The 12,342-nt window shown below is 36.0% G+C and overlaps 1 long non-coding RNA gene across 1 annotated transcript; it reads left to right on the forward strand.

Annotated features, from left to right (window-relative positions):
- Window positions 1-935: 935 nt before the first annotated feature.
- LOC145034029 (uncharacterized) lies at window positions 936-3,358 on the forward strand. Its single transcript, XR_013677841.1, has 3 exons — window positions 936-1,379; window positions 1,470-1,554; window positions 3,224-3,358. It is a non-coding gene; the product is annotated as an uncharacterized LOC145034029 (long non-coding RNA).
- Window positions 3,359-12,342: the final 8,984 nt, after the last annotated feature.

The raw sequence follows: 12,342 nt of genomic DNA on the forward strand, positions 1-12,342 counted from the left end.
CGAAATTCCCTTTAACGGGGGGATGATGTGACAACCGTCAAATTCTGGTCAATTCAAAGTCAAATAAAGTCAACAAGTCAAACCTCTCAGCTCAACTAACCCTTGTGTACTTGGACTTACGTTCAGTATTTACTAAACAACCCACTACTCTAATAAGAAAACATGAATCGAAAAGTACGTACAACTAGATCTCTTTAACCTAAAAACTGTAGTACGTGGCGAGCCAAACTGATAAAACAATGATGCATACTCATCGGGAATGTATGATATGCGTTTTTCCTGGTGAGTATTCATATAAAATATTTATTTCCTTAATTAAAACAACAAAAGATATATTCTCATTTATATTTCCAAAAATGCGAAACTCTTCTGCAATTTCATCATTTTATGACCCCATTTGCGAAGTTGAGTATTTATTTCCAAAAAATGCGAAACTCTTCTGCAATTTCATCATTTTATGACCCCATTTGCGAAGTTGAGTATTTATTTCCAAAAAAAAAAAAAATGCGAAACTCCAGGGACAATATTTGAAATCTTCTGTTTTCTTCCCCAATTCGCATTCTACTGTGAAATACTTCGCATCCCTTCGCATTAATCACTTTCGCATCTTCATTCTTACACCCTTCGCATCCCTTCGCATTAATCACTTTCGCATCTTCATTCTTACACCCTTCGCATCCCTTCGCATTTTAACCTAATCAATCAAATGCGATTCACAAAATTTTCATTCCAAATGCGAATACAGTTTAGTTCTTGAACTCTAAACTTGCGAAATCAAAAATTCATATGTTGAACCCATATGCGAATATTAACCCAATTGACTTCAAGTTGATTCATAGATGCGAACACTCGATTGTTTTACTTTCGCAAAATGAGCATCAACAACTCCACAATCGAGTTTTTTTTAAATTCTTGCAAAACAACAATTTCATAGTCCTTGACTTCGCGTTTTTCTTCACGAATCATCCCTCAATCATCAATCCAATTGCGAATCAAAACTCATATGTTCTAGCTTTATCAATTCATCGACTACACTCATACAAATGCGAACAATACTCTCAAAATCGATTGAAACTTATAGCAAAGCTAAATCCAACTTCGCATTCAAAGTAGTGTTATTGATCCGCAGTCACAAGCAACCGCCCCACACCCACTCTCTGACCAACCATGCCTCCCCACCTTACCTAGGTCACATCAACGTCTTTTCCCACTCAATTAACCCTCTTCCCGAGTTTTTGAGGACTGATTATTCATCCTCTCTCCTCATTTCCCTCATTTTGCTCTCATTTCACAAGAAGATCAAACTCTTTCCTCTCTCACTTTCTCTCTCTAGAAATTCGAGATTCAAGGGCTGATCTTGAGTTTTTCCTCCACATTTGGTAAGCATAATCCATTCTCTTTATGATTATCTCATTTATTTCCACTCAAATCATGGATATCTTAGACAAACTCTCTCATAATTGTGTTAGAGCTTCGAATCTTCAAGTGATTCTTCAAGTGTTCTTGGGTTGAACACTTTCCATCTTCAACACGTATCTACTGAAATCACTCAAGGTGAGTTCATACCCCTACATTTTCATGTTTTCTCAAGTTTTCAGGGGGGGGATACAAGTTAAGACACTAAGAACATAACTAGATTTTTCTAACAGCCTTCATCAGAAAAGTTCAACTCCATTCACGGACTGTTTTGGGCATCTTAACTATTTTTGTTTTCAAAACTGTACAAGGTGCAAATAGATCAAGTTTTTAGCTTTAAAATGGCTACTTGCACATCTCCATACGATTTTTCTACAATTTATGGTGATTTTTACAAAACTGCCTATCATTTCAAACAACAATCCGGACCAGTCTGTGATTATGGACTTTTTCACCCAAGTTAGAGGTCATTATAAATTGTGATAAAAATTATGAGCAAACTAGACACATTTTGTGAACTCTCAGAATTTACGGATCTAGTTTTCGACTTCGTATGATTTTTCTATGATTTTTCCAAAACAGGGCAGAATTGCTAAATTTTGCCAACAGCATGTAAATATCATAACACTTTGTATTATGTTGAGCAAAGTGTATAATCATAAGTTCTAATATTTGAATGAGTTTTCTTGCTAGTTTATCATTATAGACTGAAACTAAAACATTCATATTAAATATTATTCATTCATTTTGGAACACGCACTATTAAACTATGAAAAGAGTTCGATAAATTCACTACACTAATACTTTTCCATAAAAGAGTTCATACATAGTACATACATTTTAGATAAACTATAATAGGTATAGTTTATGATACATCACTCTACGCACTCGTACAAGAAGGGTACATTCATACAAGAAATATTTATTTTCACACACATTTCACGTAAACTTGTTATCCTATATTGTGAGTTTCTCTATCTCTCTCCCCGTACGTCCGAGTGCGGGATATAATTCCTGGTAGTTATAATCAGAATCTCCTGGAGGGAGAACGTGATACTTGTATATAGATCTATATTGGGATTGACACCCCACACCTCGCTGCTAGCTACAGTGGGATCTGCAGGTCTACGGGTGACAAATGTCATTTCATTTTTCGCGACACTGAGAACGTCGTGGCAGGTTCACATAGTCATAGTATGATTATAACGGCTCACATAGGGAACAATCCATAAGTTTACGGGATTTTATTTTTAAAAACCTAAATGAGTTTTATGTTGATTTAAAATCACCTTTTATCTCTATGGGTACAAATACAAAGTACCGGGTCTCTATACAAAAAGGGGTACAGATACAAAGTACCGGGTCTCTATACAAAGTTATTATGATATTAAACTATATTTCCTCTAGAATTGTTAGACTTCAACTATGGTCGCTGAGCGTATATGTTTGAGTCATATAAGAGTTTAGTCTTGATTGGCCTAGAATTGGTGGTGCCCGCCTCATCTCCTGTTCCTCGTTGGGTTGTGGACCTGGGGCAGACCCACTATATTCAACGTTTTATCTAAGTTAAACCTTATATAACTTATATATGTTGGACGATTATAGAGGAACTCTACGGATTACTCTAGGGTTCATTAATGCATCATGCAGGATTATTTCTATTCATACTTAACTAAGAAAATATTGGATTTTCTGGAAATCAAACTAAATCGATTTTACAAGGAAAAACGGTTTCTACTTCAAACAAAACTCTTATGAACTCACCAACCTTTGTGTTGACACTCTTTAAAACTACTTGTATTCTCAGGAAGTCAGTGAAACAGGCAAACTTCATCGCTTTGAGGATGGGACGCTAAACCGTCAACAAATTTATTTTGTCATCATAATGTAATTGCTTTTGAAACATGTAAACATATACTTTGGTGTAACTTTTGCAATTATATTTATGGTGGTTGTTTTTACTTTGAGCACTATTATACACGTTGTTGTGATACTGTACATGAAGTCCTCCACCCCCAGACGTTTCCGCCATCCTTGGTTTGGGGGTGTGACACATACAACAACAAACAACTTAAATAACGAAAAACAATTAACTTAACCAACATGCATATTAAAAATAAGGGACATTCTTTAAAAGATTCCATGCATCTAAGTGGGTAAACTCGCTACCATCATATTCAAAATGGTATAGTTCCAAAGCCACCTGCCGTAGAATGTCTTCATCCGTATTTGCATGTTCGTTATCCAACTCATTGTAAATACGTTGAAATTCTTTCACCTTCATTTTCAAATCCAGAAACTTCGCTTTGACATCTCTTCTTCTTCGATATTGAGTACGCCACATTAAATGGTGAAACAAATGACAGACACCAGACCAAAATGATCTAGCACGAACTTGTGGGGGACCAGGTGGAAAATCCTCCGCTACAGTTATAATCCAAGCTTGAACCAAAGCGACCTCCTCTGCGTTCCTCCATGTATGTGGTGAGTCCATAATTGCAAGGAGGAAAGTAATAAGAAACAACTACAATGGATATTAAAATCTATTTATAACGACTCCTTACTTTCCTGATGCAATGGCTTGTCAATTCAAGCAGCAATGTATTGTGTTGTCATTCGACCGGGGATGACTTGTCAACTCGAACAGTGATCTATTGTGTTATAAGTATAGTACACTGCATTCGTTAGTTAATTTTGACTATGAATTGCAGACATATTAGAAGATTGGACTGCGATTTTGTGTAGAAACTACTATAAATTGACCTTATGTTACATAAATAGTTTATTAAATAAACCAATACAGTTGTTCAAATATTGTTTTTTATATTCTACTCTCTTAGTTTCAATCAAAATGATTTCTATATCATGGAGCAATGAAGAGTTCTTGGTTCTTACACATGCTTATATTCATGTGTACGAGACAAGCAAGTTGAACGATCCAATGTTTTGGAGCTGTTTAACCAATATTTTCAATGCTGAAAACCAAATGGCTACAAGAAACGATCGTGACGAACTAGACATCTTAGCAAGATGGTATGAAATGAAAACCGAAGTTCTATTATTCAACGATCTTTATACCAAAATTGACGACACCCGTTTAAATGCTACTGAGGATGTCATCTTGGAAGCTGCTAAGGAGGAATACAAGTCATTAAGTAACGGGTTGGAATTCCAGTTTGAAGCACCTTGGAATATTTTGAAATATATCCCATTTGTTTAAAATCTAGTTTAGTTTATTATGTGTGTACTAGGTTATTTTCATGTACTAGGTTATTTTCATGTATTTCGTATGCATTTCATTTGTTTAAAATCTATTTTACTTTATTATGTGAGCAACTCGTATGATTAATTTGAATTAACAAATGCCCATTGCATTAGTTTTCACAATACATTAGAATACATTTCTAACAAGGATTCCATGAACCATTACAAACATTACAACAATTACATGAAAAACAACGACATAATACGAACAAAGCATTAACGTAAAACACAAGTCCATGGGTTATTCTTAACAAAAATTAGAGCGGTCTACATGAAATACTGTTTATTTTTAACAACCTTCCAAACTTCCTCATATTCGAAGTCTCTGCCGTCATGCTCACAGATGTAAAAATTTGTAACAACTTCCAAGAACTCTTCTTCATCCCGATAACGAACATTGTTACGTTTCGCATAATTACATGCTCAATTGAACCATGTCACTTCTTCCTTTACATCCATCCACTTAGTAACAACATCTGATTTTTCTCTTTTTTGTCCTTTTCCCATCTCATGGTTAAACAAAGATGTTATGCGAGTCTATTCATCACCAATTAGGCAATGCGGGGGAGCAAGTAACGATACACCATCCTTAACACTTAGCCAGCAACGTGTTAGAACTAACACCTCGTTTGTCGTCCATGGCCTTTCAGAATTGGAACCAGGTACTTCATTCGAAGAACTTGCTGCATTCGACGACATTTCTAATAATGGGAGTTCGTTTCGTTTAGGTGATTTGGGTGTTTGGTTTTTAGATCTTAAACATCTATTTATATAAATAAATAGACTACGAATTAAAACTTTGACTATGAAATGGTTACATTTGGACTAGAATTTTCAGCATTTATGCAGTGATTTATCATGTCAAACTGTCATTTATGTCATGTCACTTAAGGGCACCACTACGATTTGCAGGTTACTACAGTAACTTGGCATTACTGTCTAGTCATTTCAAAGTTGGACTTGTCATTACTGTCTAGTATGTATAAATACCGCTTATAGATCAAATTTATTAAAATGTCGACTTTATTATGAGTTCCTCACAAAAATTTGAAGTTTGCTCATGCAACGAAGTAGATTGTTACTACTGTGATTCGGTAGACCCTTTTTTTACACCCTCTTCGGTCGGGCCATATATGTCACATGAAAATTTTGAAGAATTGAAGAAGGTTGAAGAACAACAAGAGAAGGACAAAGAATCATCCCGACTTCTCACTCAACTTGCTAATTATATTGCATCGGAATGCAAACAAGCTCAAGAAAGGATAGACCTCAATAAAAACAAAATCAAAGAGCATAAAGATTGGATAAAAAAGAGTAAGAAGGCAATCAAAACGACTGAAAAACGGCTTGCTGAGAAGGATGAGCAGTTGATACACATAATGGTAAAAAGGGATCGTTTGGAAGACAAAATGAGAATTAGGGATGACTATATAACAATGGAGAAAGAGAAGTACCCATTGCAGTTCCCTGAGTTTAAAAATTAGTTACAAAATTGTTGTAATATTATCATGATACAGATTAGGTTGCTAAAGGATCGTTTGTTGTTTTTTTTTAAATAACAAGTTGTAATTGTTAAAAAAATTCTACAAACTATATTTTATAAAATAAAGGCTTCATTAATTGTTATAATCAACAAACTAAACAAAAATATGAAAGCATAGCAATGTCTTGTAAGATTTAATAAAAATATTGCAATACATAATAAGTTAACAACTCGTCATTAGTCTTCATTTCAAGGTTGTTTTATATCAAAATCAGCGTTATAGGTTTGTGAGCAACTCACTAAACCACCAATATTAAATGCCATTTCTGCAGTAGAAATTATGTGACGTGCTCCGCTACTGGATGCCCTTCCAGTACAATTATTTCTCGTGTGTCCTATTTGACCACATGTAGAACACTCTTTTATAATTGGACCCTCGCCTTGGGATGGAATGCGGTCTGTGTTTCTTGTCCAGCTTGGCTGACGTTTATCCATTATTGGTGGCTTAACAATCATCAAATCATCGGGGATCTCCCATTCGGATGGCTTTGGCAGAGGGTTTATTGATTCCTCATATGTTTTCCTCAGTGTTTCGGTAAAGTAAGCATTTAATGCATACCTCGAGCAGTCTTGGTAATTGTTCACTGTTAAACATCTTATGACATGACCACAAGGTATCCCATCAAGTTGCAAATGCCTACATGTACATGTCATATGTTTGAAATCAACAATCACATTTTGTGCCCCATTTTTGACCTTGCATTTCGTATTTGAGATCATGCGAACATCCCATTTGGTAAAAGTTTTCTTGTTTTCTTTTACAATTTCATCCGCCCAAGGGGTAAGTGTTGTTGTTGTTTCCGCTAAAAAAAGAGCCAAAATGAAGAAGTTAAGATCAATAACATCAAAATTAATAAAACATTAATATTAAAAATTTACTTAATACCTGCAAAGTTACGTCTTTGAAACCACCATTGTTGGATTGTAGCACAAAAAAAATCGATCAACATAAGTATTGGCACCTTACATGCGTGTTTAGATAATGCATTTATAGACTCCGCACTGTTGGATGACATAAGATTGTATCGGTTCCCTTTAAAATGTGCTCTTGACCAAGTTTCTGGATTTATACTTTTTATGTACTCCCATACTGGTTCTTTTGTCTTTTTCATAACATCCATGGCAGCATCAAAATCATCAACCGTGTACGCCCTACACGCCTCCCAAAAAATTCCTTTAACCGTCTTACTCTTGCCGAATCTAGATACTATGTTGAAATACAAATGGACACCACATATTCCATGGTGAACGTGAGGAAAAATGTTGGCAACGGATGTTGCTATAGATGGAGACCTATCAGATATAATTGTAAGCTCCTGCATATTTCCTATGCAATCACGTAGTTTTTGTAAAAACCATGTCCAAGAATCGGTACACTCATTTTTGCATATACCATATGCAACCGGTAATATTTGGTTTTGTTCGTCCTTAGTAACTGCAAGTAACATGGTACCTTTGAACTCGCCCTTTAGGTGAGCTCCATCTACTACTCGGTTCGACTTACAAAAATTGACAAAAGCGCGTACCTACAATACATTGTATATCTATTCAAATACACCAAAATAAATATTAAAAAATTAATATAATATCATAATACTAACCGAGCAACTGAGTGCGATGTACAAAAACTAAAAGCGATCATCAACATCTGTTTTAATATATGTGTGACAGTACCCGGATTATGTTTGGCCAAGTTGTGACAATACGCCGGAAGTTTGGTAAAAGAATCCTCTTTTGTACCCCTTAACGACAACAATGCATATTGCTTCGCACGCCATGCCTGATGGTATGAGATATTGATATTCAATTGAGCATTCATATCATTAACAATTTCTTTTCCCCGATAAACTCTACTATAGTCTTCAGCCAAAACATCAGCAACATATTCACCCAAAACATATTTGTTTGCTTGTCAATGATTAGGTTGCAATAATGTTGAAGAACATGTGTGTACATCAACAAATTTATTCACTTGGAAAAGTGTAACAACTCGAAGTTTTCCATCGTCAAAAACTTGTTCTACCCGTGAGACTTCGCCGTCAATCGATTCGTTTCGTTCTCGCTTCGGGTTAATTATTTAAATTTATATGTTATTATAATTGATTGAGTGTCCAAACCTCTTGGAACTCATGAAATTAACCCAAAAGTGTTCATTTCAAAAAGTTAGAAACATTCCTGCCGGGTGACGGTAACTTAATCGGATGCGACCAAAAGCCCCGTTTAATGTCGGTATCGGGAAGAATTCCACCGCGTCCAAGTTTTGGGAACAATATAAACGTGTTAAACCCTTCATTTGAAGCTTTTTCCTTATCTCTCTACTCTCTCTCTAACCTCTCTCCTAAAATCCAAGATTAGGGCCCAAAACTCAATTTTAAGGCCTCAAATCCTTAAGGTAACTTCCTAACCTCATTGTATGGCTTATTTGGCTTCCAAATTCGACATTTAATCATGAAATGGGACAACATATATGAGTTTACGGCCCAGGAAGCCTAGGCCGTAAACACCAATTTGAAGGGTTTTAAGCCCTTAAAGTCCTTCCTAAACTCATTTGGACTTTAGATATGGCTAAGGGACTTCAAGATATGGACTTTAAACAATTAAAACATGAATTTTGTGAGGTTTGAAAGAGTTTACGGCCAAGGATCATTCTTGGGCCGTAAACTCATATATCTAGGGTTTTCATGCCCTTAAACCCTTCCAAACCACTCATATGTCTTAGTTATGAATTATAGAACATAGATCTTTGCATTTGGACACTTAAAACATCAATTTTTGGGGGACTTACATGAGTTTACGGCCAAGGCTTGTGCTTGGGCCGTAAACTCCATGAAACATGGTGCAAATCCAATTCTAGGGTGTTTGAAAGCCATCCAACACCACCAAAAGCCTTGGAATAAATCAAAGGACCAACCAAAAATAGTTTTAAGGCCTTACAAACATCAAAACCCCACATTTGAGAGTTTACGGCCATAGAACATGTCTCATGGCCGTAAACTCATAAAAGGGTGTCAAATGGTGCCCTAAACTCATTTCTAGGCTTGTGGGAATTTTTAGAATCACATGTGATTGATTTTAACACCTTAAAAACACTAAATCTTGGAGATTTGAGAGTTTACGGCCAAAGACCCCATGCCTAGGCCGTAAACTCCCTTATGTATTGTAAATAATGTTTTTAATTCAATCCAAGCTTTAAGAAAAATTAATCCAAGCATTTCCAAGTGTCCATATCCATTTATGACCCAAATTTGCACCATAAACCACCCTACCATGAGTTTACGGCCGTAAACTCATGGGGAATGGGTGTTTTGGACCAAAAACTATTGTATGAGTTTATTCATGGGGAGTAAACTCAAGTCCCAAGTCCCTCGCTTCAATTCCCGTCCTTAAACGCCACCCGGGTCCCTCCAAACACTCGTAATGGAGTGTTTCCGCGATTGCAAGCAATAGTCCTTATCAAATAATCAATCTAGGTCCTAATTAGATACAAATGTGTATCTTTACATTATACTTAGGAACCTCGTGTGTTTGCAAGCCCCGGACCAACATTTAGCATCCGAATTCGCCACATTTCTCATCCGGTGAGTTCATACCCCTACCCTTTTTCAACTGTTTTCAGTGTTTTTAGGGGGGGAATACAAGCAAAAGTACAAGGAAATCTTTTACTCAAACTCATTGTTTTCAGTTTAAACATTTTCATTTTGTATGTTCTAATATCAATAACTGTGTTTATCAAATAGTTCGAATTACAAATTTAACTTTCAAACTAATCGTAGATTTCTCGATAAAATGCTCTAATCTAAACTATGTTTCATAATATACGAATAACTTATACTAATTCCCAATTATAACAAATTACGAATAGGAATACGAACACGAAGCTATAAATAGGAATAGAACGAATACGAAACTATAACTAGAAAATAGAACGAATAACACATCTATAACTAGGAACAGAATGGATAACGAAACTATAATTAGGAACAGAACGAATACGAATACGACTGCGAATACGAATACGAATACGAATAGTAATAGGAGTAGGAATAAAGAAACGAATATAGTAACGAATACGAATACGAATACGAATAAGTACAATCATAACTAATTAAGAATAAGAACACGAATATGAAGATGTGAATTTAAGTACATTCCGAAATATTACCATTAGAATATCAGCATAACTAGATAATACAATAGGTACGAATGGAAACAAATCAGTATATCGAAGTTCAATAAATAACAATTACTTTTAGGAAAGTACGGGACTTTCCTGGGGAAAACAAAACATTACCTAATCACGTGTATATCTTTTACATCTTTAACATCTTTCACATTAGAAACCAACATGCAAGAAAGCATGGGGCTTTCCTGGGTAACAATTATATAACTAGAAAGAGTAGCAAACTGAATAACATTACATATTTCACAACTAGTAATGTACAATTAGGAAAGTATGGGACTTTCCTGGGTTCATAGTTAAACATAACCAGAATCGTGTAACCTAACAATAAATTAACCTTCTCTCTTAAGAAAATATGGGATTTTCTTGGATAACAACTTTGCAATAAACAAAAAGAAACTCGTACATTTTCACAAAGCAAACATCTTATGAACTCACCAGCTTTATGCTGATTTTCAAATTGCTTGTATTCTCATGTCCACATTAGACAGGTACCTAGCAAATCTTTTGGAGAAGACGAAGCGTACAGAAGACTCGTCTCTACTTTTGTTCATATATATTATGTATTACAAATGTACAACTTTGCTTTTGAACAAATGTAAACTTTGATATGTAATGTAATGGTTGTTTACTTTGCTTACTATGTACATTGGATTTGATACACAACGTGGTAGTCCACTTCGGAAATGTTTCCGCCTTTGATTTTTGGGGTGTGACAGATTGGTATCAGAGCCGTTGTTTATAGTGAATGGAGTATACCAAACCTTACATGGTATAAAACTATAAACACAAAAGGGCCTAAGTGCTCTGAACTAAAAGTATACCTCAAATATAAATATTTTCAAAAGTATACAGGTATACCCGACAGTCGAAAATCCGTAACTACAAGTAGAACATAACATAAGTAAATGGGTGTTGTACACTGCGGTTAAACCTGGGCAGTTATGTAGTCGTGTCTAGTATCAATATAGCCTGGCCAACTATATTCATGCAAGACACAGCCAACATGTGCTTGGGAGTGACTGTGGTACGCAGCATGCCTAAGACTTACCCAATACCCAAACAATGAGTCGTCGCTGCAGCGAATCATGAAATACTATGGGAGTATTTCTCGAGCCAAATCCATTATAGAATTTATCATGCTAGCGTTACTCCTTAATCATTTCTTTAGCGATAATTTATCTGTTTGATAAATCCTTCCTGCTTTATCGCTTAATAGAATTCTATGTATGCCATAAAGAGATATCCATTGTATCATATCTCTTGATTCAACTTAGAGGGCTTATCATCCTCTCTTCCTGATCTTATTAGATCAAGATGCCTCCAAGAAAGAGACCCAGCTCGCAGAACAACAACAACCCTCCTCAAACACCACCTTCTCTTCAAATCGACCTGGCAACCCTTCAGTCAGTTTTAACTGCAGCATTTTCAGCAGCCGTGTCGCAAACAAACCCCGGTAGTTCGGGAGGTGGTCCCCAACCTCAAAACCAGGAAAATAGCCAGGAACACCGAAAGGAGTGTTCCTATAAAGACTTTATGCATGCGAAACCTACATTCTTCGATGGCACAGGAGGTGTCATTGCTCTAACTCGATGGTTAGAAAGAATCGAATCCATCTTCGAGATCTGTGCTTGTTCAGAATCCGACAAAGTGAAGTTTGCTGCTTGCACTCTCACCAACAAAGCCCTGACTTTGTGGAACAGCCGAGTCAAATCTCTAACTCTACCTGTAGCCAATGCTATGGGTTGGGAAGTTATGAAAGAACTTCTGCACGCTGAGTATTGCCATCGGGGTGAAATCCAGAAGTTGGAGCATGAACTTTGGAATCTGAAGATGAAAGGTTCCGATATCGCTGCCTACACATCCAGATTCGATGACTTAGCACTTCTTTGTCTAGGGATGGTTACCCCTGAAAGTAAGAAGATTGAGAGGTTTATCT

The sequence above is a fragment of the Lactuca saligna genome, chromosome 3 (genome assembly GCF_052625555.1).
Source record: "Lactuca saligna cultivar CGN05327 chromosome 3, ASM5262555v1, whole genome shotgun sequence".
In the NCBI taxonomy this organism is placed as follows: Eukaryota; Viridiplantae; Streptophyta; class Magnoliopsida; order Asterales; family Asteraceae; genus Lactuca; species Lactuca saligna.